Raw genomic sequence first — 10,166 nt, 5'->3', positions numbered from 1 at the left:
TTATTATATAATTAATCATTATTGTTATTATGCCTCAGTTTTCTAATCTGTAAAATGGGTGTGACAGGGAATAAAACTGTAAACACCTCAGTATTCAAAACTTTTTTGCCTGTGGAACTTTCAAGTAATTCCCTTCCAAGAAAATTTCTGAAAATTTCTGCCTGGCTGTTGCCCCTCCATTATTATGCAGACTGGGGTCATCTAGTGATGAGAAAGCACTGGACAAATGGAGCCAATATTGGGATTCCTGGTGACACAGATAGAGAGAGACTGGCAGAGGATGGGTGGGTAGATGCCAGAAGTGAGGCAGGTGAGTGAAGGAAGAGTCAGGTGGAAGAGTTTGCATAAGGGATGTTGGAGAACACAGCACACTGCTTCTGGAGCAGTTGCTTTGCTGGAAATAGATACTGAGAATAGCAGAGATAGAAAAGAAAAAATTTAAGACTTTTGCTTCGTGCTAAGAATGCATTTCCCCTTTGATATATTCTCTAGAGACTGCAGTGAAGGTTTGGATTGCCTCCAATTTATTTTTTCCTACTTAACTGCTGTTTCTTTGAACACACACCGAGCTGAGGCTGGGCTATGAGATGGCCACCTTTACCTCATTTACAGGGGAGTTGGGACAGTACTATCTTAGCCCTGACTGAAGCTGGGAAAGGACTTAATACAGAGTAAGTGTTTAATTGATGTTGGCAACTATTCCTATTATTGTGCATCATAATTTCCCTGTAGCCAGAGGCTGCAGCAAAGGTCACCAACCAACAGGAGTATGCCCTTTTAACCACAATAATGGCACTACTTACTTTAAACTAGCAGTGCTAAACACACTGTTTGTTTTCGAAGAAACCATTACTTCGGTGTCCTCCGATACCACACTGCAGACCAGTGTCATCAGCATGAGGTTTATAAAGGAAAGCAGGAGTCTAAAATGCAGAATCTGACCTTCGCCTGCTTTACGGTATGGACAAGTCATTGAGCCTTAGTTTCTCTATTAGTAAGTGAAGATAATGTTCAATGTCCTGTTTTATTTCTTTGCTCCCAACAGTGGATAATCAGCAGGGCTGATTGAGCACTTGCCACCTGTAAGGCCCTGGCCTGGTACGCTCAAGAATACCCAGAAGCATGATAGAGGTGCCTTGACTTGAAAAAGCCCCATAATCTGGCTGGAAGAAAATATGTGACCATCTTTATTATTTTTATTTCTTAGTGCTACCTAATAAAAGGCTGCCTGTGATATGCTCCACGTGTCCAACCACTTAGTGACACCTTTGAGCTGCTGTGGAGTGATATAAACATGGGATGTGAATTCTGGAAACACCTTTTCTTAGTGCATTTACCCACATTAAAACAAAACAAAACCCAAACCAGAACAGTATGTGGCCTTCCTTTGTATTGCAAGGTGGCACACTGGCAACGAGCCCATCTCCTTCAAGGAAAAGTTGAATTGATAAAATTTCAAAAGCCTTTCTCTCACTGCCTTTCTCTGATTCAACTCGCATGATGCCCAGCCTTCCTCTGGCCGCATGCTGTTGAAACTGAGTACTCATCATCCTTGTTCGACCCATATCACATATGCCCACTTCTCTTTTGAGTGTGCTTGCAGAAAGGCCAGGTGTGACCTTGTGAAATAGTAATAAAAAGCCTTTCAACTTGTCTGAAAAATCTGGAAACATCACTGGCTTCACCCAGGTGTCTGCAGATTACTTATCAGGCTCAGTTTGGTTTAACTGACTTTCTTGAATATGCAGTCTGTGCCAAGAAAAATCTTCCTCCCTACCCAAAATGCAGATGCCACAGCCCACGCAAGCCCTAGAGTGCACCTGCAACCTGTGTTCTGAAGCCAGGCTGATGCCTGTGAAGGCTTCCGCTGGATTCTGACCAAGGACAAATGTGCCGGAGGTGGAGGCTGCCCAAAGAGGGTGGGTGCAGGGGCGTCCCACTGCAGTGGGCGTGTCTGTGCCTACCCTTGAGATGCTTTCACTGAAGTGACCCAGGCAGGTGGAGGTGAGGCTCAATTCCTGAGTTTACTCCAAGTTGTGGTTCCTGTACTATTTTGACTGTGGCCCAATTCCTCCAACCAAAAGACCTTGTGGCCCACCAAGCCCACTCATTCCCACTTTCCAGTGGGAAAGAACTTGATAATTGCAAAAGAAGGGGAAGAGAAATATAATCAAAATGGCCATGCAGCAAATACTCAGGACAAATCAATCAACAAAAACTCTGAAAGGAATTCTATAAGTAATATAAGTTAATCGAATAGAAATAGTTAAAAAACAAGCTAACATTGATGCTGCATTGGCAATCAAGTGTCATAGTTGCAAACAACAAAACAAATTCTAGCAAGCTTACGTAGAAGAGGAATTTATTAAAGGATGTCATCACTCCACCACCCTCCCTAGAATCACTTGCCAGCAGCTTTTTCTTTTCCAAGGCACTTTCTTCCAGTTTGAGGTCTGGCTTGGGTGCTTCTGCCTGCTGAGCTTAGGTCCATCACTAAGTCCTAGCTAGCTGTAAAGGAGCCTAGCACTGTAAATCCTGGAGAGGTAGGACTCCTAAGGAAGGAAATAAACCAAGCATAGGAAGGGTGCTCACAAGATGCTGGGTATCCAAAAAAGGCACGACAAATGTCTTCTACACTAAGAACAAAGCACCCTTCCTTAGAACTGCAGGAATTCCAGCTCTTGGCTTGCGTGCATACACAGAAGTTTTGCAGTGTTGTTCAGCGAAGGATGGAGGCCACGCATCTTTGTAGAACAGAGAATTAATATTCTCAGTAAACTCTTGGAATGTACTAATTTTTGTTTATGAATGCCCAGGTTTATTAACTCTCAAAAATTCACTTATTGTATTCCTAGTTCCTCATAAAAATGAACTCCTATGTGTGGGGTTTCTTTTGGGGTGATGAAAATGTTCTTAAATTACATTTTGTTTTTTTCAACAAATGGTGCCTGGGAAACTGAATGATTATATGAAAAGAGTAAAGCTGGACCTTTATCTTAAACCATATACCAAAATGACCTCAAAATAGATCATCATCTTAAACCTAAGAGCTGAAACTATAGAACTCAGAAGAAAACATAGAGGAAAATCTTCATGACTTTGAATTTGGCGATGATTTCATGGATACAATACCAAAGCACAGGCAACAAAAGAAAATATAAATCAATTGGACATCATCAAAATTAGTAACATTTGTACATCAAAGGATACTATCAAAAAAGCAAAAGCCATCCAATGAAACAGAAGAATATATCTGCAAATCACATATCTGATAAGGGGTTAATATCTAGTATATATAAAGAACTCTTACAACTCAACAAAAACAACCCAATTCAAAAATAAGCAAAGGACTTGAATAGATATTTTTCCCAAGAAAATATCCAAATGACTAATAAGTATATGAAAAGATGCTCAACAGTCATTAGCCATTAAGGAAATGCAAATCAAAACCGCAATGAGATAAAACTTCACATCTACCAAACTTATTAGGATGGCTGCAATAATTTTTTTAAATGGAAAAAAATGTTGATGAAGATATGGAGAAATTGGTACCCTCATGCATTGCTGGTGGGAATATAAAATGATGCAGCTGCTTTGGAAAACAGTTTGGTGGTTTCCTTAAAAATTTAAACATAGAATTACCGTATGACCCAGATATATACACTCCTAGGTATATATCTGGAATAAATAAAAGCAGGGACTTGAATGGGTATTTATTTGTACACCAGTGTTCATAACAGCATTATTCACAGTAGCCAAAAGGATGGAATGACTCAAGTGTCAATTGATGGATGGATAGACAAAATGTGCTGCATACGTATAATGGAATACTATTCAGCCATAAAAGAAATGAAAATTTATATATGCTACAACTTGAATGGACCTTGAAAACATGTTAAGTGAAATAAGCCAGACACAGAAGAACATATATTGTATGATCCCACTTATATAAGGTACCTAGAATTGTCAAATTCATAGAAACAGAAAGTGGAATAGGTATTACCGGGGCTGAGACAAAAAGGACTGAGAGGAGTTATTGTTTAATGGGTTACAGAATTTATATTGGAGATGATTAAAAAGTTTTGGGTATATATAGCGGCGATGGTTATACAACATCGTGTGTGTATTTAACGACACTGAATTTTACATGTACCAATGGTTAAATTCGTAAATTTTATGTTATATATATTTTACCACAGTTTTTAAAATTATGTTGTGGCCATGTTTGCACTACTCTGACTATACTACAACTATTGAATTGTATAATTTATGTGGGTAAATTATATGGCATATAGATTATATCTGAATAAAGCTGTTAAAAAACATCCTTTCCAGCTCTGACTGTCTCTATAATCCATCCATTTATTTAGTCATTGATTCAACACCTTGTTATTGAGTTCCTACCATGCCATTTGTTAGGAATAGGGTGATAAATAAAACAAACATGATCCCAGCTTTTTCATTGCTTAAAACACTGTGGGTTTTAAAAATGAACTGTAGCCGGCATTTATTGAGTATTTATTACGTACTTAGTGTTGACACAAGCACTTTACATACCTTGTCTCCTGGAGTCCTCACAACTGCATAGTGAGCTGGGTTCTTGAATAAGGAAATTTGTTCAAGGTCACACAGCCAGGAGTTGAACTTGGTCTTTCTTCCCTCAAAGCCCATGCTCTTAACCATTCATCATTATGTGTGGCAGCTCAGTTCTAGCCAGGAGAATCCGGTCTTCCCTGGAGACCTGCCCTGAGGTGCACCTGTCAGGCTGGCTGGTCTGGTAGTGTTGAAGAGAGTTAAATGTGAAGTGGAATGACCTCCAGAAGGAAGTGGGTTTGGAAAATAAGTCCTAAGTCAGTAGAATTTTGCATAGCCATTTATAGAAATCATTATAAAGCAGGTGTAATTATTATTTTAAAGTGGTTATATGATAGAATTTTAAATACAAAATTGAATTCCTAATTGAATGTATGTTATAATATTAATAGCTAATATATTTATTATTGATTGAATGCAGACTATATGCCAGCCTCTGTTCTAAGTGATTGACATGTATTAGTCATCTTATTTAATCATCTCGACAGTTCCGTGATGTGTAGGGTGTATTATTTTTCCTATTTTAAAAGTTGTGGCAGCTGAGGCACAGAGAGGGTAAATCATTTGTCCAAGGTTACACAGACAGTCAGTGACAGAGCTGGGATTTCAGCAACAGCTCCTTGACTTGGAATCAGACTCTTAACTGCCACAGAACTAACTCTTTGATTATGTTAAAATATGCAAAATAGATAAGATGAAACTAGCATCAAAATGATTGTATTATGGTGATTTTCCTAACTTTTTTCCCCCAGATAATTTATTTTTAGTTCTCAAGAATACATCATAATAGTGATGATTTTTTATGTATTTTAATTTTTTTCAGTTACAGTTGACATTCAATATTATATTAATTTCAGGTGTACAGTATAGAAGTTAGATATTTATATAACTTACCAAGTGATCTCCCGATAAGTCTAGTACCCACCTGGCACCATACATGGTTATGACCACATTATTCACTATATTATTCCCTATGCTGTCACTGTGACCTTTTTCATCTTTATACTTCCCTGTTTTATTTTTCTCTCTTTGATTTTGAAGTTGCCTGTGCACATGCACAAGGCAAGCCAGTGCCATTGAACATGCAGGCAGTGTACTAGGACATCCCCTAGCACGTGTTGAATGTGCATCAACTCTGTTGGCTGCAGCTGCCATGACTCTGCTGCAATCTTCTGCAGAGAGGGTGTCCTCTTCTCATCACACTGAGGATCTTTCTTTAATAACATTTTTTTCTCTAACTTGTTAGAGAGTCTGTGCTGCACCGTGGATAGGAGTAGCACATTAACTGGATTCGAATCTTGGCGTTGATAGTATCAGTACCTGGTCAACTGCTCTGAGCCTCTGCTTTGTCCTTGGAGAATGGAAATAACTATGACTTTATAGGGTTACTAGGGGAATTTTTATTTATTTATTTATCTATCTATCTATTTATTTATTTATTATTTTTTAGGCGAGGCAACCCTTGGTTGACCTCACAAATTTCAATCCCTTTTTAAAAATTTTTTTTTATTCCTACAGTACCCATCCAAGTACTAACCAGGCCTGACCCTGCTTAACTTCCAAGATCAGACGAGATCGGGCTTGTTCAGGGTAGCATGGCTATAGACAGGGGAATTAAATTGAATGGTATTGGAATAAACTTTGAGTGACTGGCACAATGTAGGGTAAGTAAAGAACAAGGCATTTTGATGTTTATACAGCATCTCTTTAATGGTTAATTCATGGGGTTAAACATTTTTCATGTTTTAACCATTGGTATTTCTTTTCTGAATTGCCTGTTCATACCCCTTCTTCATTTGTCTATTGACATCTTGATTCTAAAGTGTGTTTGAATCAAAGATGAAGAGCCTTCTGGAAGGGTCTAAAGGAAGGAAGGGATGAGGAGCGGTGATATTTTCCCTTATAGCCCTGATGCCTTTCTTGTGTCAGTGCATCCTCCTGTCTTCCCACAATTAACCAGTTCCTCCCTGAGAAATTTTAATCTGCTTTACAGAGTCAATCTTTAGAATAGCTGATTCTTCGCTGGACTGCTACACCCACAGGTCTCACACGCATGATTTCTCTCCATCTGCTTAAGTCTTGTTCCGTCAGAATGGTGGTGGCCAGAACAGTCTGCTCTGGGAGGCTCTGTTTCAGCAGCAAGTGTAGCTAACCAAGGTGCTCCACCTCAGCCCAGCGTAATCACACAGACCACAAATAGCTGACCTTCCTGGACAAAGGGCAAAAGCCTAAGGGACCTCTTAGATCAAAAGCACATTCTTAGTCTACAGCCTTGCTACCCTGAACAAGCCCGATCCCATCTGATCTCAGAAGCTGAGCATGGTCGGGCCTCATTAATACTTGGATGGGAGACCACCTAAGAAGACCAGGTGCTGTAGGTGTAAAAAATAAAAAAAAAATAAGGGATTTTTAGCTGACGAGGTTCTTACAGTCTGTGAGGTTAACCATCAGTTGCCTCTCCTAAAAAATAAATAAATAAATAATAAAAAGCACATTTTTAAGATAGTTCCATCTCTTTTTCCCTCTTGTCTAGTTCCTGACTTGGACATCTTTTCTCCATCACGGGGCAGAAAGGGCAGAAGTTGGAGGTTTCTAAATTACAAAAGGAATCAAACCTTCTCGCGGTCAAATGATTCCTGCCAGAATAGTTCTTGTGGAGTCCAGGGGATTCTTTGGGTGGCTTGGTGGTTACATGAAGTTTGCTACTGTTCTTAAAACATATGTCTGAATCAAGCATAAGCGTGGGGTGGTATCCCAGACATGGCAAGGGCCAAGGCCATAGAGGGGGTGCCCCTCCCTCAAGGAAGCACAGACTCCCCTAGAGAAAGTTGTTAGGGTTTCTCATGAAGACCTTCCCTCCACGTGAGGTCACTTCTGCTTGGACAGCATCAACATTGAAGCTTACATCCTGGCATTTGTTTGTCTCCTGCATTTACCTGCAGGCGCAGTTCAGTCTGTGCGGTTTAGAATAGAGGGTGTTAGATTAGGAGACAGAAAATCTGGATTGAAGTTGGGGCTCTGCTTGTTTTTTTAATTTAGTAACCTTGGGAACAAACTATGTTATCTCATCTGGAAAATGGAGGGTAACATTCCCTGGTCTGGTCAACTCCTTGATTGACCATGGAGTTAAATAGTGTACTGGGTAAGTTAGAAAGACGCAAAAGACAGGAGAATCTCTCCTCCTTTTGGAGACATAGGCGGTCAGCACAGTGTCTGTCTGATTATCTCTGCAAGACCCAGAGAATGGAAGTGCTACTTCTCTCCGGAAAGAGATCTGAAGAAGTTGGGGAAACTTGATTAGGGGTGTGTGTGTGTGTGTGTGTGTGTGTGTGTGTGTTTTCTTGTGGGTTTTCGATCTTAGCATCTGAGCCAAGCTGATTAGTGAAATTGCTGGGGCGGGGGCGGGGTGGGGAGCCTTGTATTTCCTTCCCTCATTCTTCTCATTTTTGAAATCTGATGAGAGGCCTGGAGCCTATCGGAAAAGCAGAGGTACTCCCTTAATACTTAAGGGTGTATCTGTAGAAGGCACATTTGTTTAGAGCTATTAGTATTGTAGATAAGTTCAGTTTCACAAACTTTGTAGAGCATCTAGCTCATGATGCTTATTGGGAAGATAGACAAAGAGGCAGCAATTAGGGTGATGCTACCTGCTGCAGGAGAAGGCAGACAGGAGCGGTGGAAGCAGGAAGACTGGCTGCTGCACTGGGAGGGGTTGCTGAATGAAGCCTGGAGGTCAGGTGGGAACTGGCCAGTATTCCTGGAAGAATGTTGGGTCTAGCAGAAAGGCGAAGCTCTGGAAGTAAGCCTGTCACTTCTTTATCTTGAATAAGGAAGAATTTATTTAGAAGGAAAAGAGAATGCTTATCTTCCTCACGTAGGTAAACTAGACAGACAGAGTGGATGGCTGGAAAGTCATGGGATCTAGTTAAATGCAGAGCTGTTTTTCACTCAGTTTCCTGATGAAATGTCATATGCCTCTAGCCATTCTCTAGCTGATTTGTAGAGGATGGTCAATGATCACCTTAAATCTGTCAGTGAGGCTTTTCAATATGTTTTTTCAGTATGTTTTTTCATATATATAACCTCAGAGTTCAAGATATATTTCTGAATTTTTAAAATCTGGGTTTGGTCTGTGTACTCAGTCAACACAGAAAAACTTTTAGCAGTTGAGAAAAGTTACTGTTGATGTTCCATAACCTTGTCCATCACATCATCCCATGCCCTTTGGTAAGTCTCTCAATCTCTCTCTTGAGCAAGATGCTCCAGAGTCTGCCCAGGAAAGTAAGGAATGTAATCCAGTGTAGTGGGAAGAACACAGAGTCCTACCCCAGGAATTTTCATTTTCATCCAGATTCACTCCTGCATGAGCCAAGGGAAGTGACTTAGACTGGCTATCATTTCCTTCGCTTGTACAATGGGGTGCTCATCCCTGTCTGGCTGCCTTAAGCTAGTGTGAGAATAAAGGGGACCGAGGATGTGAAGTGCTTTCTGAGTGTACTGGGCTGGATGCAGGCAGCATTTCAGGGTGACACTTGGCTCTGGCATCAGTTTCAGCGTGGGTTAGACAGGAATCTGCCCTGGCCTTTGAAAGCACATCTTGACCGGTTGTGTCTGTGAAGGTCAGAGCTGCTTAGACATGTCTTACTTATGCAGTTTCATTTCCTAGGACAGCCTCATTTGGCTAGAGCCACATAAAGTCAAGTGTACTAGGTCCCTGTAATCCTGAGCCTGCATACGGGAGCCCACAGATCCCCTGGCCTCTATTTTGACTACACCCACCCCCTGTACCATCTTAAGGTCCAGTAGTGGTGCTGAGTTTGAAGAGCCTGGAGCTTCTGTGCCCGCGCCTCGTAACCGCCTCTGCTCCATAGAGCTGCAGCTGCAGTGGTCTGGCTGGGACTCTTGACGGCGCCTGCCTGGGACACTGAGACCTTCTTCCTCTGCAGCTGCTTCCTCCCTGGCGCCTGCACCCGCCCCTCTGAAGTCATTGGTCAGACTTGCAGTTGGAAACCTTGCTTAGAGCTGGATCTTTCCAGTAGGTACTTCCTTGCTTTTCTCTTTCTGCCAGAATTGGGTGCGTTTCTGTGTTCGGGGCAGCCGACTGGTAGAGAGTCAGCAAACAGGAGCTGCCTGTCTGGCCCCGGGAACTCACTGGTCACTGTTTCTATCTCCTGCTCTGCCCCACAGACTTCCAGTCACTGAATAATCAGAGTAGCCAGTGAGCAGTCGGTCTGGGGCTTGCTCACAGAAACTTCGTGGTTCTGGAATCCCAGGAGATCGGTATATGGGAGGACGATCCTAATGCAGAGCCAGGAAGATTAGTGCATTATTGGAGGGTTTAACTTCTAAGGAAGCTGAGTTCTCATTAGAGCAATCTTACTAATGAACCACATCATCTATATGGAGAAAGGAAGAAAAGTATAATTAATTATGAACCCTGAAATGAGCGCCTAGTTTTGGGGGAATCAGGGGAGGAATGTGTATGCTGTTTCAGTGCCTTTAAATGTGTCCCTCTGGAATGGTAGCAGCTCTGGAAACTAACTTTCCAACTAAAGGATTTGAGTTTTCTTCCT

At 41.3% G+C, this 10,166-nt stretch overlaps 1 pseudogene; it reads left to right on the top strand.

Moving 5' to 3' along the window:
* The first annotated feature begins 6,855 nt into the window (after positions 1-6,855).
* Positions 6,856-6,974, top strand: LOC112486035 (annotated as a pseudogene).
* Positions 6,975-10,166: the final 3,192 nt, after the last annotated feature.

This window comes from Pteropus alecto, unplaced genomic scaffold (genome assembly GCF_000325575.1).
Source record: "Pteropus alecto unplaced genomic scaffold, ASM32557v1 scaffold25, whole genome shotgun sequence".
NCBI lineage: Eukaryota > Metazoa > Chordata > Mammalia > Chiroptera > Pteropodidae > Pteropus > Pteropus alecto.
Note: the sequence above shows the minus strand (reverse complement) of the source record. Positions and strands in the feature narration are given on the sequence as shown.